This window comes from Calidris pugnax, unplaced genomic scaffold, assembly GCF_001431845.1.
Source record: "Calidris pugnax isolate Ruff unplaced genomic scaffold, ASM143184v1 scaffold20, whole genome shotgun sequence".
Taxonomy (NCBI): domain Eukaryota; kingdom Metazoa; phylum Chordata; class Aves; order Charadriiformes; family Scolopacidae; genus Calidris; species Calidris pugnax.
Genome location: NW_015094510.1, coordinates 9412406 through 9431254, shown reverse-complemented (window position 1 = coordinate 9431254; position 18849 = coordinate 9412406). Strand labels below are relative to the sequence as shown.

Sequence of the window (18849 nt, the reverse complement as noted above, 5' to 3'; positions counted from 1 at the left end):
TTTCATTTTTCAGGTAAAATATTTCTATTTTTTAATAATAAAAATTAAATTCCTCAGCCCGGATTTAATCTAACACATTTGTGGTGTTCTATCTGAGCTGAGGCCAGGCTAGTCACTGCAGGTACAGCCCTATTCTGCTTTGGGGACCCAATTTGGCATTGCTGTCTGCTTCAGCTCTGCACTATGTGGACTTTTGGACCCTCCAGAAGCTGTTTGGAATTAACTGCATTGCACTCAGTTGTTTGCTATAGCCAAGCTGTGGTGTTGTGTGCTAGATTTTGATACAAAAGTATTACATAGCTTTACTTCTAATGCAGATGGTGAATCTTAGAAATATACTGTCCTGCCTATTGCATTATGCTGTCAGCTCTTGGACGTCATTGTCTGGTAAGCATCAAGTTAAAATCTCTCTGAATTTTTAGTCTTTCAAATCCCTTTGGGAGGGTTTTTTATGTGCAGCATGTGCATGATTTGTTTTTTTCATTATTTTTTTCTTGTGTGTTCTTTGAGGTTGTCTGTGTCAAACCAGTAAAAACCTATCACTTCTTTTTATCCCTCTCGGTCCTCAGAAAAGGGCACAGCTCTCCATAGAGCTCCTATATAAAGGTGTCTAAAAGTGAGTTGATAAAAAAGAACAGGAGGCACAATCCCTGCTATCAGACATCAGACATAACTTTTTTTTTAAGGTGATAGTAGCAATGGTCAGTTTAAGCAGGAAGTTTTACTTTGTTCTTTCTGTTCAGTTTCCATTTTTTTGTTTATCTTTTTAACTATAATTTGTACATGTCCACATTAGAAAATCTATAGCATTTGATAATTAATGTCTAATACAGCCATCATCACAAAATCAGATGCATTGCATGGAAGAATTGATAGCAATATTATGGCAATCCAGTTTCTACTGGAAATATTATCACAATCCAGAAATATTATCACAAACCAGTTTCAACATATTTTTTCTTATGATACAATGAGTTCTTTTTAGGTTAATTTCTTCATGTGTATTATGGAAGAAATGCACTTAGACTTCTGTACTATATTCAGAAATAAAAAATAAAAAAAAAAAAAAAAGCAGCTTTATTACAAAGACATAAAAGGGGAAAAAGAATTGTACCAGGTATTAATCTCATTTCCAGTAACTAATTCTAAAAACCACTATGACTGATCTTTTACTTTTTTAATACAAAAGCAGTTTATTGCAACAAAAAAATCCATTTGTGAACAGTAAAAAAATGGAAAAACTAACTTCTGTTTCTGATTTCTGGTTTATTTTTTACATTAGGGCAAATTAATTAATCCATAACAATTATTCCTAGCTATTGAGCAGAAATTCAGAATTTTTCTTTCACAACTGTTTAAATAAATACACAGATGTACAGCTTTGTCTAGTTAGGAGTCTGAGATCAGTTTATGAGCTCACAGCTAATTTTAACTATGAAATGCTTAGGTATTTAATTAAAACTAGTCATCTACTACACACTCACCACATCTACTACAACTCACCACAGTCCATGAAGAGAGATAGGTGCTTTTCTAATCTCTTAGATGTCTCTCATATTGGGAAATGTTCTCTGCAGAAGCTGTGAGAAAAGGTTATGCATACACAGACATATACATGTATGTATTTAAACAGAGAAAGAGAGGGAGAGAGAGATATTTTTATACATACACTCATTCACATGCACTCACAGAGTAGACTACAAAGTGACATATACATCCTAACATTCTTTCCAACCTGACAGTGCCACCTTAAATGCCATGAATACTGGGAGACTTGCTGCTGTAGTGTATAAAGGGAAGTCTACTTTGATATTTCACATTGGTGTGATGCCTAGAATTGTGTGGACCAGACTCTCCCTCTGGGTGTCCTTGTTCTGCTATTTCTTTACCCTCAGCTGTCTTTCTTCCTCTTGTACATCTACCTGTCCCCTTCCTCCAGGTGACTTTTTCTTTTATCTTGAACTTTCTAAAGCACAAACAAGACAAACTGTGCTGTTACTCAGTTTGATATTGCTTGCTATATCATACACTCCTTTTCCACTGTTGAATCAAAAACACAATGTAAAACCTTTTGGGGGATGGAACTACAGGACTGAAGTTAGGAGAAGCTGAGCTGACAATGTATTACCCATTTGCAGGGCTAATGAACATGTCTAAAGGGGTTTCCTCCCCCATGAAAATCCATCTTTCATCCAACTCGAGCTGGGCAGGACAGCACCTATTCCCAGGATGCATAACTTACAGAGTGCTGTACAGCTCTACCAATGTAGATGGGAACTGTATCAGCCTGATGTTATCAGCTCCCATGGTTAATCAACCTCATCATACTATGAAATCTTCCAGAAATAAAAACACTACTGTATTTTAAAAAAAATAATGTAAGACTTGGCAAGGTTGCCAAAAACAGTGCGATGAGTATGAATGAGTGCTTGCATATGTGCTGCACTGACACAAGTGAAAATGTTATTTATTAGTCTGTAACAGCCTCAGAATGTCTTTGTGGTTAATACTGTAGTCTGTGGTAAGTAGATATACAAATATGCTTCAAGTGTCATTCACACGTTAAATTCAGTATTAGAAGCTTGACTAAAATAGTATACACTCTTAAAATAATTGTTAAACAGAGGTTTCTCAATTGAGAATGGAACACAACTGGAATACTGCATCCAGTTCTGGGCCCCCCAGTTCAAGGGGGACAGGGAACTATTGGAGAGAGTCCAGCATAGGGCAACTAAGATGATTAAGGGATTGGAGCATCTCCCTTACGAGGAAAGGCTCAAGGAGCTGGGACTCTTTAGCCTGGACAAGCGAAGACTGAGGGGAGACCTTATTTATGTTTATAAGCATCTAAAGGGTGAGTTGAAGGATGTTGGAGCCGGACTCTTTTCAGTGGTTTCCAGCGATAGGACAAGGGGCAACGGGCTCAAGCTGGAACATAGGAAGTTCCACTCAAATATGAGAAACAACTTCTTTACAGTGAGGGTGATGGAGCACTGGAACAGGCTGCCCAGGGAGGTCATGGACTCCCCTTCTCTGGAGATCTTCAAGACCCACCTGGATGCAGTCCTGAGTAATGTGCATTAGGCGTTCCTGCTTTAGCAGGGGAGTTGGACCAGATGAATTCTAGATGTCCCTTCCAACTCCAACCATTCCGTGATTCTGAGAATGGGTAGTATTTTGCATTGTCACACTGAAAACATACTGAACATACTTTTCCTTCCATGCAAATATACTATTAGGGTCAGAATTTTTTATGCCGGGAATTATATTCATAAGCTTTCATGTAGAGATTATAATAAATTTGTTAGTATAATGATATGATCTTAGTTCCACGTTGCCCTCTGCAATGTCTCTGCTCAAATTCCTCTCTCTTCTGTCTTATGATGCTTCTGAGATAACTATAAACTGTTGCATCTTTATCACAGTGAGTGTTTATGTCCTTGAAAACTTACCTTCTCATATAGCTTTAAGGGCAGACAAAGATTCCACCAGTTTATGTGAAATTAAAATGTTTTATGTCTAAGAAAGGTAATACTGTACTAGCTGATGAAATGCTATTTTTAGAACAAGTTTCCATGTAAGGCTGAAAATATTTGTGTCTCTGACCATAGCACTTGCTAGTATCCAAAAAAACCCCAACATCCCAATGACTTAGAAAAAAGAGGTTTCTCGAGTTTGCATCATTTCAGTAAAAGCACAGGCATACTTTTGCCTTGTTAAAAAAGATGCTCATATAACAATCAAAGCAAAAAGAAAATGCCCTTTGAATTCAGAATATGAACACTATCATTCAAAACACACTGAAACTAAACTTGTTAACCCCTGGGAAAAGTGGATGAATGGACAGAGACTACTTGGCATAGCTGTTGAATACGTGAGGCATGAAAACATGACATGGTATTAATTAGAGGGACAACACCAACTAGACAAAAACACAACAATGGTCTTGAATTGCTGATTTATTATCTTGTGTCTATTATTTTTAATTAGCATTACAGAATGTTCAGGATTTCTGGTTGTTTTGTTTCTCTTAATTATGTAAAAAAGAATGCAAGATATGCTTAAAAGCATTTGCTTTGCAGAATAGAAGACTGCTTGTGTTCTAGCTTTGACATTCATGCCCCGAGGAATACATTAGTGCTGGATTCAGGCACTATTTGTTGACACGGGTTGTAAACTACTATATTATTGTTGCAGACTATTTGATGTGTAACGCATTTTTCTTGGAGGTGGTGAGCCACATATCATGCAATATTCATATTTTCACATACAGGAAACCCATGTAAACTGGTTGAGGAATACCAAACACAGAAACACATAAGCCAGAACTTTTTTTAAGCTTATTTATATATATATATATATAAAATTCCTGTATATAGCAGAAAGTATCAGTGTCATTTGAATAATCATATGTAGCTAGTTATATGTATATAATAGTGATTATAATGTTAATAATTGTTAGCAGTACCAATAGCTTTCATAAAGCATGACCTTACCCCTGGTATTTCCTCATAAAGGAAATATAAAAGAAATTAAAAAAACCCAAACAAACAATGTAAAACTATTATAAAAACCACCCTTATAAAGCACCCTAAATGAATGGAGGAGATACATTAATAAAAGAAATGGGGTAGAATAAAAGCAGGAAGCATTTAGGCAAACAGAGGCTGTTATAAAAATATTTATTAGGAAAAGAGCAGAAAAGATGGGGTAAGTAAACGGAGATGAATGGCAGAGGGGAATGTGTCAATCACAAAAAGTATCCAATTGCCTTCTCAGCTGAAGTACTCCAATGAAGAAACAATTAGTAACTGCACAAAGATACTCATCAAGAGAAGGTTCAAAGTAGAGCATTCAGCAAGTATGAATCAGCAAAAAAATGTGTAAGATGCATCTTTGTTTTACAAGAGCAGGCAGAATTCTGACTAATTGTTTAGAAAAAAAAAAGTCATGCTGAATAATATTGAATGGTTGAAATAGTTGTATTTTGATAACTTTGCTTTCACTTACACACAGATAAAGCCATTAAATTCAGCTGGAATTTGTATGACAGGTCATGCCAGAAATGCCCAGTAACCTCATCATGATTTTCACCAGGAAGAGATGAAAGCCACACTATTCTCTTCTTGTAAAGTTAAAAGTTCTTGTTCAAACACTTTAGATGATTGGTATTCCCTTAATCTTAAATGCATTGCATAATCAAATATTTATTTTAATTTATTAAGTGAGGAACATTCTCTTTGCTATGTGCTGTTGCATTCAGAGATAGCAGAAGGCCTTCTAGAGAAAACTTACACAATTATCTGTCTTTCAAATACAACCTGACTTAGAACTTTTATTATAAACAATAGACTTCCATGTGATTTCACATGAGGATTTGATTGAAATCTGTACTAAGACTTTGAAAGTCCCCAGAAAGAAGCCAGATACAGATTTTGTATTTTAAGTTTTAATTTTCTTTGGTGTAGTAGAGAATGTCTGGCAATCTACATTGAGCAGAAGAGCTGGAATACAAAGACTTCTGCAAATCAAGAATAAGATATATAGGCAGGCTTGCTCTGGGAGCTTGTACAGTTCTCTTTTACATTATGTTTGTCTTCAACTTGTGCTGCTCTTTCTATGGAATTTTAAAGCAGGACTTTATCTGACATTCCATCCAAAGTCCAATGTCTGTCCTTGGAAGAGTGAGCTAACTGATCCCGGAAAGCAGCAGACCCCTGGGTTATTACAGCTTCTGAGTCACAGTTGTTGATCTAGAGGATCAGTTTCTAATGTTTCCTTCTCACTGCAAACAGAGAGTCAACCAGGTTTCACAGAATATTGTGTAGCAGCACAATACACCAGCATCCTTCTCTGAAGGTGAGAAATCAGTAACTGTGAATGGTTTCCTTGTTCCAATTCTATCTTTTTCTCTCCTTGCTTAACTGTACTGACCTACAGAAATTGTTAACTTAGCTTTCAACCATTTGTTGGATGACCTACAAAAATATTTTGAAAAATGGAAATTAGGTTATAAACTCTGGCTCTTATCACAGTGTGTCATGCTGGTAATTTATTACAGGATGGAACAAGCAGTATGCTGGAATTTCTCTTTGGAAATAGCTTCAGGGTTTTCAGTCCTGTGTCCAAACTGTACTTTTATCATATTGGCTCTCTGGAGAATTTTTCATTTATAATTGAGAAAACTTTCCTTTCCCTCTAACAACAACAATAACAACAATAATAATAATGCAAAATGTAATTTAATGGAAGGAAAGATGTGAGATTTATGGCTCAAAGTATTGAAATAGGACTCAGACTATAGGTCTGTATTGATTTGCTGCACTAATATGTCTGTGGCATTGAGCAAAGTAATTGTTATTTTTGTGCCTCAGTTTGCTCATTTGTAAAACAGGAATTCTAAAACTATTTACTTCATGGGAACTTTTTGGAATGTTTTATTATGAGTTTTAATGGCCCTTGGGTGCATTGGGTGGTAGATGTTGTGTAAATTGCAACACACTATTGTTCCCATTTGTCTTCTTTGTCATGGGAGTTTCTACAGAAAGAAAGTCTTTCTGTAGAAGTCTTGCAAATGTGAATTATCCTTAACAGTAACCAGACCCTTGCGTTGGACAGAGTCAGAGGAAATATTCTGTAACAGTTGTTTCCAAGAGCTATATTTTATGTCAGTGGATAGTTTTAGATCTACAAACCTGGAATAAACCCAAAAGTTTTCTTCGTAACAGAATAAGAATGGTGAATACTGTATTCTATTTCTGCAGGTGTGAGAAACCGGCTGTAATAATTTTGTATTCAGTGGTGTAGCCATATACTCATAGAAATGGAAGAATGTAATTTATGATATTCAGCTCAAGAAAAAGTATCATCTAGATATGTCATTGAGGCAATTTTTACAAAATGGTTTTATGTTAAATATTCTGAAGCCCAAAGCCATTAAAACTGCAACCTTAATTATCTTGTCCAGCACTGATGTAGATCTCTTCTGAGATCATTAAATAATGTTTATAATGCACTATTGAATATTATAAACAGTTTTCTTTTTCAAGGGATTGATCATTTTCCCTCCTTTTTCATGAATGAATCATCTTGCAGATCCTAGGTAGTTGTTCATCAGGAGACTCAGACTCAGTAAATGGGCATATGGGTGCAGTCAGTTGCCGCTATAACATTAGAAAAATCTAGCAATCCTAACAAATCATTCTCATGTGTTGCAGGTGCTGCCTATTAGAAGAAAATATGTACTTGGATATTCTTTAATTAAAGTTTTGATTTTTTTAATTATTATTCTGAAAAGAACTGAATTAGAAATTCTACACCTGAGTGTTCTGTGAAGTCAGAAAATATTAATGGCCAGTATGTCAATGCTACCAATATTTGTACATGCACATGTGTGATACACGGGTGTCGTGTGCTCTTGTAAGTCAAACTTCACCGTTTACAAGGCTCAAAGCTTCCACTTCATGACAGAACATCCTCTTTAAGTAATCCTTTTCTTCTCTTTCTGCTTAATCTTCTTTCTTTCCCCTCTTGAGTCTGTTTTGCTCTGCGCATTATGTGCTATTTCAATAGACTGAGATGACCCCAGTGAGAATAAGCTTAAATTGGATAAACACTTCAATACACAGCAACATACTCAATTTTGTGTCCACCTTCTGAAGATGAAATTGATATTGTTAGACCACCTTGATCATGAATAATGCAGGCACTTAAAATTTCAATGCCAAAAATAGGCAAGGAGAACACCTTCCTGGAAAATATGTAAATGCTTTGTATTACAAATTTAGTATTACATATAATACCTTTTTAGAAAAGGGCATTATATTGCTGGAAATTCACATTGAAAAGAAGCTAGGAGTAAATGGCTTATAAAAATTCCTGGTTAGCATGAAAATAATTTTTACATTAGGGGCTCATTAACATCTAAGTCTTGGTACATATATGTAGTTTCCGTATTGGTTTCTAATTCATAGAATCATAGTATATCTCAAGTTAAAAGGAACCCATAAGGATCATTGACTCCAACTCCCTGCTCCTCACAGTACTGCCTAAAACTTAATCATATGGCTAAGAGCGTCATCCAAACACTCCTTGAACACTGACAGGCTTGATGCCATGACCAGTTCCCTAGGGACCCTGTTGCAGTGACTCACCACCCTCTCAGTGAAGAACCTTTTCCTAATGTTCAGTCTGAACTTCCCCTGGTACAGCTCCATTCCATTTCCTCGTGTCCTGTTGCTGGTCACCAGAGAGAGGAGATCAGCATCTCCCCCTCTGCTGCCTCCCTTGAGGAAGTTGTAGACTGGGATGAGGTCACCCCTCAACCTTTTCTTCTCCAAGCTGAACAAAACAAGTGGCCTCAGTTGTTCCTCATAAGGAGATCTTGGCCTCGAGGCCTTTCACCACCTTGGTTTCCCTCCTCTGGACACACTGTAATAAGTTTATATCCTCCTAAGATTGAGATGCCTAAAACTGCACATGGAACTCGAGTTCCATGGGGCACACCAGTGCGGTGTAGAATGGGACAACCAACTCCCTTGACTGGCTTGCTATGCTGTGCTTGATGCAGCCCAGGATACTGTTGGCCCTTCTGGGTGCCAGGGCATGCTGTTGACTGATGGTCAACTTGCCTTCAACTCATCCCCCCCAGGTCTCTTTCTGTGGGGTTGCTCTCTGCCTCTTGTCTGCCAGTTTGTACATATAACCAGGATTACCCTGTCCCAGCTGCATAATACAGCACTTGCTTTTGTTAAATTTCATACAGCTGGTGATTGCCCAGCTGTCTAGTCTATTTAGATTTCTCTGTAAGGCCTCTCTGGCCTTGAGGGAGTCCACAGCTCCTCCTAATTTTGTATCAGGAGCAAACTTAATGTACATTTGATTCCTGCACCCGGATCATTTATAAAAGCATTAAAGAGCATTCGCCCTAAAATTGAGTCTGGGGGACTGATGACTGGCCACCAACCTGATGTAATCCCATTTACTGCAACTTTTTGAGCCCTACTGGATTTCCTTGGTCAACTAGGTGGGTGACCTTGCTATAAAATGAAATTAAGTTGGTTAAGTAGGACTTTTCACTTGTGAACCCATACTGGCTATGGCCAATGACTGCATTGGCTCTTAGATGTTTTTCAGTAACTCCCAGAAAAACTTTCTCCATGTTTTTACCAGGCAGTTGATACTGTCCCCTGTATTTTCACCAGGCTGGGGAATTAGAGAGGGTGAAGGGTTGCAGGTTGGTTGCATATGGTCAGCTTTTTAGAAAGCAACACTATAGTTATATGGATAATAGCATGAAAACTAGAGTTGTCCCATGCCAGTTGCCTCAGTGCTGAAGAACAAACTCAGAGACGTTTATCAGTGCAGATAAAGCACACCTGTGTTAGGACATATCTGAACTGGTGATAGCAGTGCTCTGTGCAGGCAATGGTGTTTCAGGTGTTGAAAGCAGTTTAGCTGAAACAGTGTGGAGCCACATAACTTTTAGCATGGATTTATCAGACTAAAGGGCTTTAATCTGTCTCCTTCCCTTCCCATTAAAACCATCCAGTGCAGAGTAAATACTTCCAATTTTGTGATGTTTCAGTGGTCTCACAACAACACTCTTTTCCCCACAGCTGGGCTGGATTGAACCTGCAGTGGAACCTACCATTTAAAAACACTGATACACTTGTAGTGTGGATGAGATTCATCTGGCTTGATGAATACGTCTCCATCCAGAGCAATCACCTTCAACTTCATTTGTAGTCACTAGAAGGAAATAGAAACTCTTGGATGCAATTCATTTCACAGTAAAGTAATTGTCTAAAATAAGTCAGGAGACTAGTGCTCAGTAAATTCCCTTTTTTTCCCAATTGATACATATAAAAGACTCAAGCGTGACTAGTTCAGAAGTAGATGTACAATGGAGCTATCTAAACTTTGGTTAGATGGCTTTCACATTTTTTTTCTGTTGGCTTATTCATAAGTCTTTATTTTTAAATGTAACTCATATTACCTAAGTTTCAAGGCAGATCTGCACTGGTGTAATAAATATAATTATTATTATAATTATTTGCACTCTCCACTAAAGTTAGAATGCTGCAGAGAGGAGGTGACCAGCTGTCTGTGCTTCTGAAAACAGGAAGAATTCACTCACTTCCATCGTAAAGGATCTTCCTGAGTGTTATGAAACTATAGCGGTAACTGAAATCTATTCTAGGCTGTTTCTCTGCACCAGGAGACCATTATCATGATAATTTAACACCTGTATCACTGATTTTTGGTAGTGCAACCTGTAATCAGAGTCTGAAGTGATCCCTGAAGCTGTTATAATTTAGATTACGGTTTAATATACAACAGTACTGGTTCTGAGCATTTGGATCACAGAATGTGGAACACCTCACTAAACAATGATTGCAATAAGTAGAATTTATCATAAAGGAGGGTAATATCATAATTCTATAGTCTTGAAATGTAGCCAGGCTTGACTGAGCTCATTTCTTGAGCAGGATAGCCCATTTTTGGCAGTGTGATAGCATACAGGATGCTTTCATGAAACATCTTTCTGGTAGTTTTGTTTAGAACAGGCCCAGTAGGCACTGCTAATTTACCTTCAGGCCATGGTTTTGAATGGCAGTCAGTATAACTCAGGAGACGGAGTAGTCCCACGAAAAGAAAGTTTTATCAATGAGACATCTCAGATATTACACATGGGGAAAAATAACACAGCCAAGCAGAGCTGTCAACACTCTGCTCTGTACCTTCCACCTCTACTATCTCACCAATACTGACAAAGTCTGGAGGACAGTAGGCACAGCATAGATGCTCATAAAGCTTTCTGTCACAAGAGATAAGGAATGAGAAAGTACCTATTCTCCCTGCTTATTCCTTTGGAGCTGGTTAGGAAAGGGACATTAAGTCATATCTCCTAAAATGATTGTTTCTGTGCTGACAACGTTACCAGCAATGTAGATTTTGTTTCTTCTATAATGTGATCTTGCTCTTGTTTTAGGAAAAACAATGCTTGGAGATTTTCATTCTTTTTTTAGCTGTCTCCTCCTTAGTGAAACTGCTGCCTATGCTAATTTTGCAGGTCCATAAAGCCCTGGGACCGCCTAGAAGAACTGGCAGCTGAACTATGAGTTATGTTCAGGTAAAAAAAAACTCTTGGTTGTTGCACTTATTCATTGTGATAGGTTCCAGGTCAACCATCACATAACATCTCTGCTACAGGATAATAAAAGAGGAAAGGTAAACAGCTCATTTGTTTTTTTGTTTTTTTGTTTTTTTTTTTCTGGACAGACTGAATGTTTGAAATGGAAACACTGTGAAATTTGGTTTCTTTTGACCTCCTGCTTGACTTCTGAACAGCTTAAGAAAAGATAAGGAGTATAGCCACATTTATGTTTCCCTGGGTGAACACTCAGATCCCCTGGGTGAAGGTTTCAAGCATCATTGTCATTGTTCAAAGGTGGTTCTGCCACACTGCAGATCCATCTGACACATGAATCCTGATGAGACCAGTGATATTCAGATGCCTAAGTAATCAAAAGTTTCTGGACCTTACTGACTTGTCCTAGCCCTCTTCCACTGCTCAGTGAAGTCAGAAGAAATTTGTCACTGAAATTTAATAATAGTTCAGATAGATAGATACATTCTCAAGGAGGAAGTTCTAAAGTTTCCTGGCTGGACAAAAGCCCAAGGCTTAGTATCGAAAGTTATGGCTAATGCATTTTACTGTCACCAGAATACTTAAAATCTCTTTCCACAACAATCTTGTTCATCTACACCTGTAAGTGAGCTGTCTTATTGACTAGCTTTCTAGTGATAACACTCACTGCACGCTCAAGTTTGTGCTAAAGCTGTGGGGAATCAACTAGTCACATCATGACATTACCAAGTCATTCTGAGCTGAAGTTCATGCTGAAGTTCATACTGCATTTCTTAAAAAAAAAGAAAAGCAGAATTTTTTTGTCAGTAAGCCTAGCAAGCTTCTCTGGACTGTGTCAGTCCAACTGTGGTCTAAACACTCAATGTTTTTCATTATATTAGAAGCCTGGCAATAGAAGTTCTTCCTTATCAAATTATCTCGACAGTTTAGGCACCTCCAAATTTAGGTGGTAGCTGTTAAGAGATTTGTAAATTATGAATAGTCTGAACTAAGGTCCTTAAAGTTCTACAGTTTGTGGATCTGGCAGCTTATGTGCCTGAGTCCGATTTTTTTGCGTTTAACACTTGTTGTGTCATTTCAGATGAGAACAATCAGAAGCAATGATGGCTTCATAAAGATTTTGCTATTTGTGCATTATAAAATATTAGTGTCCTGCCCAATTAGGAAAAGCATTCCTTTTGTAATTTCTATAGATAAGTTGCTTGAATCTGTCTCTGATGAATGCAGGAAAGAGCTGGCTTTTATATCACATTACCAGCAAAGTAGTAGCAAATAATCCAGTTTTATTTTATTGTTCAGACTTTTCCAAATCAATCCCAAAATAAATATTTTGGTGTTTGAAATGACTTCAGCAAAGCTTGACATGGTAATAATGACTCACACTTGTGTTAGTTATTCCCTAACCAGGCCCTTAGCCATATTATTTGCATTTTGTCTTTGCTCACAACTATCCTTCTTATGTTCTTGTCTACACTTGCTGTTGCAAAGAAAGGAGGCTATCTGTATTCCCAACATTCCGGGACAGAATAAAGGAGTAGACACTTCTGCACAAAGCTCCTTTGAGCTATTTAATATACTTTCTGACAAAAGGAAAGATGACATTGAACACTCAACAAAGAACAAAAATTATTTCTTAAAACATGAAATACAAATGATAATTCAATCATTCGGAAAAATTCTATTCATTTCAGTAAAAATTCCATCCTGCATTCTTCATTATAGTTTGTGAACTGACCACTGTTGTAGTGGGGTGCAACATTTATGTTCCATTTTGGTTTTGGTTTTGGTTTGTTTACAGGCAAAAAAATCTGCTTTAAATTGTAGATGAAAAGTTCCCTTCTTCCTTCGATTTTATTATTATTAATTAGAAAAAGTTCCTTGGCTCAGGAACAAATTGGAAATTTTCAGTGGGAACAAAACAGAATAAAACTGTTATTCCTACTCTACCAAAAACTTGTACCCTCCCTTTATTTTTATATTTTTTAATAATCCATTACTTCCTATTAATGAAGATAGCACCATATTGAAAGAAAGTAAGTTAAAACAATGAGTAACAACTAACAAAACCCTGGAGTGTCTGGCTTTTTATAACCTTCAAGTACTAATTCTTCTAAATGTAGCCACACTCGGTGCTATTTGTAACTTCAGGTTTTTGTCAACTGGAAGTTTGAATATGGACTATTTGGATTTACGAGAACTATAAAGAGACCAGGCAGATCACACAATGGCATATTCCAACAGGTAAGCTTAGATGTGGCCTTAACTTTTTCAGTTAGGTGTCATTTGAACAAGAGTTGTTAGACACAAAGCTGAAATACTTTACCAACATTTTTGTGTTGACCACATAGAGGTTCAAAGCAAGCCTTTGGAGAATCTGTTATCCATTACCTACCACATCACCTAACAGAATTAATAGGAAGCATTATTGGCATCTGTATTTAGAAAAAATAAAAAAGAGAAAGAAAAAAAAATCGGCTCTCAACATAAGTGCAACCTCAATGGTCACAAACTACACAGATTATCTTGCACATACATAGACTGAATTATGTGAAAGGTTCCTCTCCTGACAAATACTACTACATGAATAGGTGACTCGTGACCTTCATCTGCATTAATTTGAATCTATCCTTTCATAAAAACAGGAGAAAAGGAAAATTGGAGATTGAGGAACCCTATTGTGTGTTGTTGTACTTCAACATCTTATTGAGTGGAAATCTAATTGGGGAGACATATGACATAGTCTCAAAATGCTTTCATCCACATAAATTCTTGTTTGGGGGGGAGATTGTCACTAAAAATAAACCAGATACCACTTGTTGCAGAGTGGATGGAATAGAAGATTGCCTCTGCTAGCATTTCTTTTTTATTAGTTAGAAACAGAGACAGAATTCTCTGTAACGGACTTTTCCCTGCAACATTTAGATGCACATTAATATATCCTTATACTGAATTGCAGGAAAGATCACAAGTAAAAGTGATCACTTATGAGTCCTCACTCATAGGACAGGTGTGTCCTCTGTGTACTGGTGATTGTGGCACTCATGTGCCATTACATCTTCCTGCTGCAAAATTTCTAGGAAATGCTTCTGATCTTCCAGTCCAAAACAGTTCTACCTTGAGTTCATTTTGCAGACACAGCACTTGGCGTTTGACTATTATATACCAGCTAAAACATTCTTCTGATGAATTTCCTTAGCTTTGCAATAGTTGTGCAACCCACTCACCTAGCATAACATTTGTTTAACTAATGTATACAGTGACTCAGCAGTAAATATAGTAAGTTTAGAGTGGCTGACCAGGTCATGAGAATTTTCTTTATCAAGAGGGTTTAGAGTCAAAATTGCAAGTGAGATGGAGCTGAGACTATGGGACTAGAAGAAGGGAAAGTGTGACTCTGTGCAGGTAGCAAAACAGATGAAATGCTGAAGGGGAAGGCATCCGTAAGCTTCATCATCCCCTTTGTTTTGGGATTTCAGACCCTGTCTATCTTGGGAAATAGTTCCCTCCTCCCACTTTTCCATGCAAACTGATATTCAGGGAATTTGTTGCATTCTCCTTGTTTCATATGTCTCCAGGGTATCACACGTGTTTTCTGAGACGCTCAGTCCTCCTTACATAAATTGGAATACTTATGTCTCAGAAAGCAGGACTTGTAAGATGAGGGAGGTTGCCATTTCAGTCTACATTACAGATTCTCCCAGCTCAACTATGGAGACAGACATGGGTGAACAGTTTTCCTATGTTCTGTCTTCAGTATTGGGATGCTTCCAATCAGACTTCATTGCCTGCTTGGAAGGTCTTGATTTGGTGTTCTTCACAATGATTTGGGCCCATTCAGTGATCCATATCTGGCTTAATTTAAAGATTCTAGTTTTTTAAATATATAAATCCAGGCTGACTTTTCTTTGCATCGCTATTGAAATGATATAAAGTAAAATACATTGATTTAATTTGACAAACAGAAACTAATGTTCTAAGATTTTGAGATACAGAGTATCAGGAAAAGAAAAAAATGGTTATGCATGCATAAGTTCTGAAAACTTGCTAACTGGAGCATTTGTCATGTTCAGGGGAGAATCAAGAAACATTTTCTTCTTCTGTTGTTTGGGGTTTTATTTTCTGCCTGAATGTAGGCTCTGAGATAAATACATGCCTTGCTTGGTCCAGTGTTAACAGAAACCTTCACACCCCCTTCACCTTCTTCCCCATCCTACATGAACTAGAGCATTTCCTGTAGAAACCCTGTGTGTGGAATTCAGGCTAGATTAAGAGAGGTATGCTTAAGTGTAGAAATAGATGTTTAAACTAGCTGTCCAAGCTATCATTGTGGTGGATGAAGTCCTAGAATGGGACTTGCTTGTCCAAACATAGACACTTTGTTCTTCTGAGATGCACTAGGATTATTTGAGATATCCTGAATGGGGTAGTAGAGATGACCCATGAATTTAGGAAGACACATTCTTTGGTGCTCAGTTGGCAGTAGACACTGACGTTTCTGAATCTCATGCTTTTGACTGTTTATGTGACTCATTCTCTTGACTTCGTTAATTCTATTGAGCAAGAGAAAGTGTCTTAATCTTGAAAGGAATGTCACCTTCAAACTCTTGATTTAGTAGCCCAGACTACATAAAAGATATTAAGGACATATTGGACACTTATGACCTTCTGGAGAAACACTTGGAAGACATATATATATATGTATATATAGGCATATATATATATACACACCTTACATATTCATAAGTGGCATATGTCAGGATGATTAACTGGATATATTTTTTTGAAGTCAAGAGTTAAAGTTCCATGTAGTATCTTTTCACCTACCAGAACATTCCAAAATTATTTTGAAAAAATAGTGCTAAAAAATGGGGAAAAAAATAGCATAGATTTAGTTCTGCTTCCTTTAAATTATGTTCCAACATGCTACACGCAAGTTTATGTACACTCTGTTTTTGTACTGAACAAGGGTTACTAGTGCTTGTGAAGAATACACATCTGGCTAACAAAGTTAATGAAAAGATATATCTGATAAGGTTTGCAATCTCAGACTTGTTTTACAATCAGTTCATTCAGTTTCACGTGAATGCTGGCACCCATCACTAAGCCTACAGCCACATTTGTTTCAAAATTGTTACTCTTGTCCATACCAGCTCCCACCACCTAAACACACAACAACCTCCAACCAAAAAACCATCACCCACCCACACAGCACCCCACCACAAACCAGTAATCTTGGGCACTAGAGCATGCCCTGAAGAACCATGTCTACACGTTTCTTAAATACCTCCAGGGATGGTGACTCCACCACCTCCCTGGGCAGCCCATTCCAATGCTGGATAACCCTTTCAGTAAAGAAATGTTTCCTAATATCCAACCTGAACTTCCCCTGGCGCAACTTGAAGCCGTTACCCCTTGTCCTATCATCTGTAACTTGGGAGAAGAGACCGACCCCCGTCTCTCTACAGCCTCCTTTCAGGTACTTGTACAGAGCTATAAGGTCTCCCCTCAGTCTCCTCTTCCCCAGACTGAACAACCCCAGTTCCCTCAGCCTCTCCTCGTAAGACTTGTGCTCCAGACCCCTCACCAGCTTCGTTGCCCTTAAATCTAAGGGAGATCTACAATCTCCTTCCCTATTCTTTAGTAACTGAACTGCATATCATTCCAAGGACAAAGATTTCAAATGGAAATACAGAGGAAACACAAAAGATGTTTTTCCTGCTCTGGGACTCCATTACAGCTCTTCCAAAACACTCTAGTGAATCCAGAGTGTTTTAACTGCTTTTAACTGCTGACTGCAGTTAAGCTATTTACAGACAGTTTACTGCTCCAGGGGACAATCATCATAGAATCATAGAATGATTAGAGTTGAAAGGGACCTTAAAGATCATCTAGTTCCAACCCCCCTACCAGGGGCAGGGACACCTCCCACTAGACCAGGTTGCCCAAAACTCTATCCAGTCTGGCCTTGAACACCTCCAGGGATGGGGCATCCATGACCTCTCTGGGCAACCTGATCCAGTGCCTCACCATCCTCACTGTAAAGAATTTCTTTCTAGGATCTAATCTAAAACTCCCCTCGTCCAGTTTAAAACCATTACCCTTTGTCCTATCACTACACTTCATGACAAAGCGCCCCTCTCTGGCTCTCCCGTAGGCTCCCTTCAGATATTGAAAGGCCGCTATAAGGTCTCCCCGGAGCCTTCTCTTCTCCAGGCTGAACAACCCCAGCTCTCTCAGCCTGTCCTCATAGGAGAGGTGCTCCATCCCTCTGATCATCTTCATGGCCCTCCGTTGGCCCTGTTCCAGCCGGTCCATGTCCTTCTTGTGTTGAGGACCCTACTATTCTGTGATTAATATTTTAATTACCTTATGCAACAAAAATTACAAATTTATTTTGTCATTGTCTTTTTCAATGTGATGGCTAGGCTTTTGGTTTTTCTTTTCTTTTTCTTGTGCAGAATGAGTTGGCATTTCTGAAGTTGATGGCATTTTAGTTCTTGCAGCAGTGAGTCTCACAGCTGAAGCATAGTAATTGAGACAGTTAATTCTGTTGCACTCTTAAACCACGTCTTTTGGTTAACATAGGAAGCTAGCATTCCATTTTCCATAGGAATGCATCTGTCACAACAGTCCAAGTTGAAAGAACTAGTGTAATATTTGAAACAGTGATCCAAGAACAACTGAATGTGAGACAACATTTACTTACTGACCTGAAAATACTGTGATTTTAAACTTCATTACTGTAAAATTTTACTTAGAAGTCTTATACAAATTTCATTTGTTTTAAATATAAGGGCCAGGGCACAGATACCAAATGGCAGCATCATGGTACTGCAAACTTGGGAGTTACTCCATAACAAGTTACATTTTTAAAATAAGTGTTCTCTCCATGCTTGTAGTTAATACTGAAACAGAAAGCATAAAGTAAGTATTTTAAATAATCTCCCTATTGAAAATCAATAATTTGTTCACTTATTATGAGCACAGTATGTGACATAAAAATAGAATAAAATTTGCATTACATTTTTTTCAAGGACTCTTTAAGGAGTTCACAAACAGTGCAGAACCATTTTCTCCCCTACATCTTTTGTGAAAAACATGAAAGCTGTAAGTCTTTCAAAACCACGTCTGTACACCAACTGCATACATTTTGTATTTATTTTTACTGTGACAGTGTAAGAAACAGCGGTGTGGTGGGCAATAAGCGCAGTGTGTGGAAATAAGCAAGTAGAAGCTCTGTAACTGGGGAGATTAAACTGTAATTGCTACTTTTATCTTTTTCATTCTTTAATATAATATTTTGATCCTATTTAATGTTCTACAAAAGGGGTTATATAGGATTATTGACTTTGAAAAGTCCGTTTAGGGCCTATAATTAAGAAGATGAAGGGGAGGCCACCACTGAAAAAATGAATTTCTTTTTGTTTTAGATTTTGTATTGTATTTTCAAATGCTGGATGCTATTTTGACTAACACTATAAATTACATACAGCTTGATTTTGCTCAGAAGGAATGAATTAAAAAGTTTGGATTCTTTTGGTTTAGAAGTTTTGTAATCAAAACATATATTAATGAAAAAAACCCCAAATTATTTCTTTTATCCAATGACAGAAGTAGCTTCAATTCGTTTCGGGGAAAGTGTATTTTATAAAAGGACCTTTCAATACTTAAAACCTTTCAATACTTAAAGGGGGCTA

General features: G+C 37.5%; 1 long non-coding RNA gene across 4 annotated transcripts in view; it reads left to right on the top strand.

The window, feature by feature from the left end:
* Positions 1-250: 250 nt before the first annotated feature.
* LOC106902319 overlaps positions 251-18849 on the top strand; it is a 104811-nt gene continuing 86212 nt past the window's right edge. For 3 of the 4 annotated variants that reach the window (XR_001414483.1, XR_001414482.1, XR_001414480.1), the window contains exons 1-2: positions 5746-5859; positions 11075-11134. This is a non-coding gene — a long non-coding RNA (uncharacterized LOC106902319). Of the gene's footprint in view, positions 388-5745; positions 5860-11074; positions 11135-18849 lie in introns of those variants that run through there. The other variant, XR_001414481.1, reaches the window with a different exon arrangement.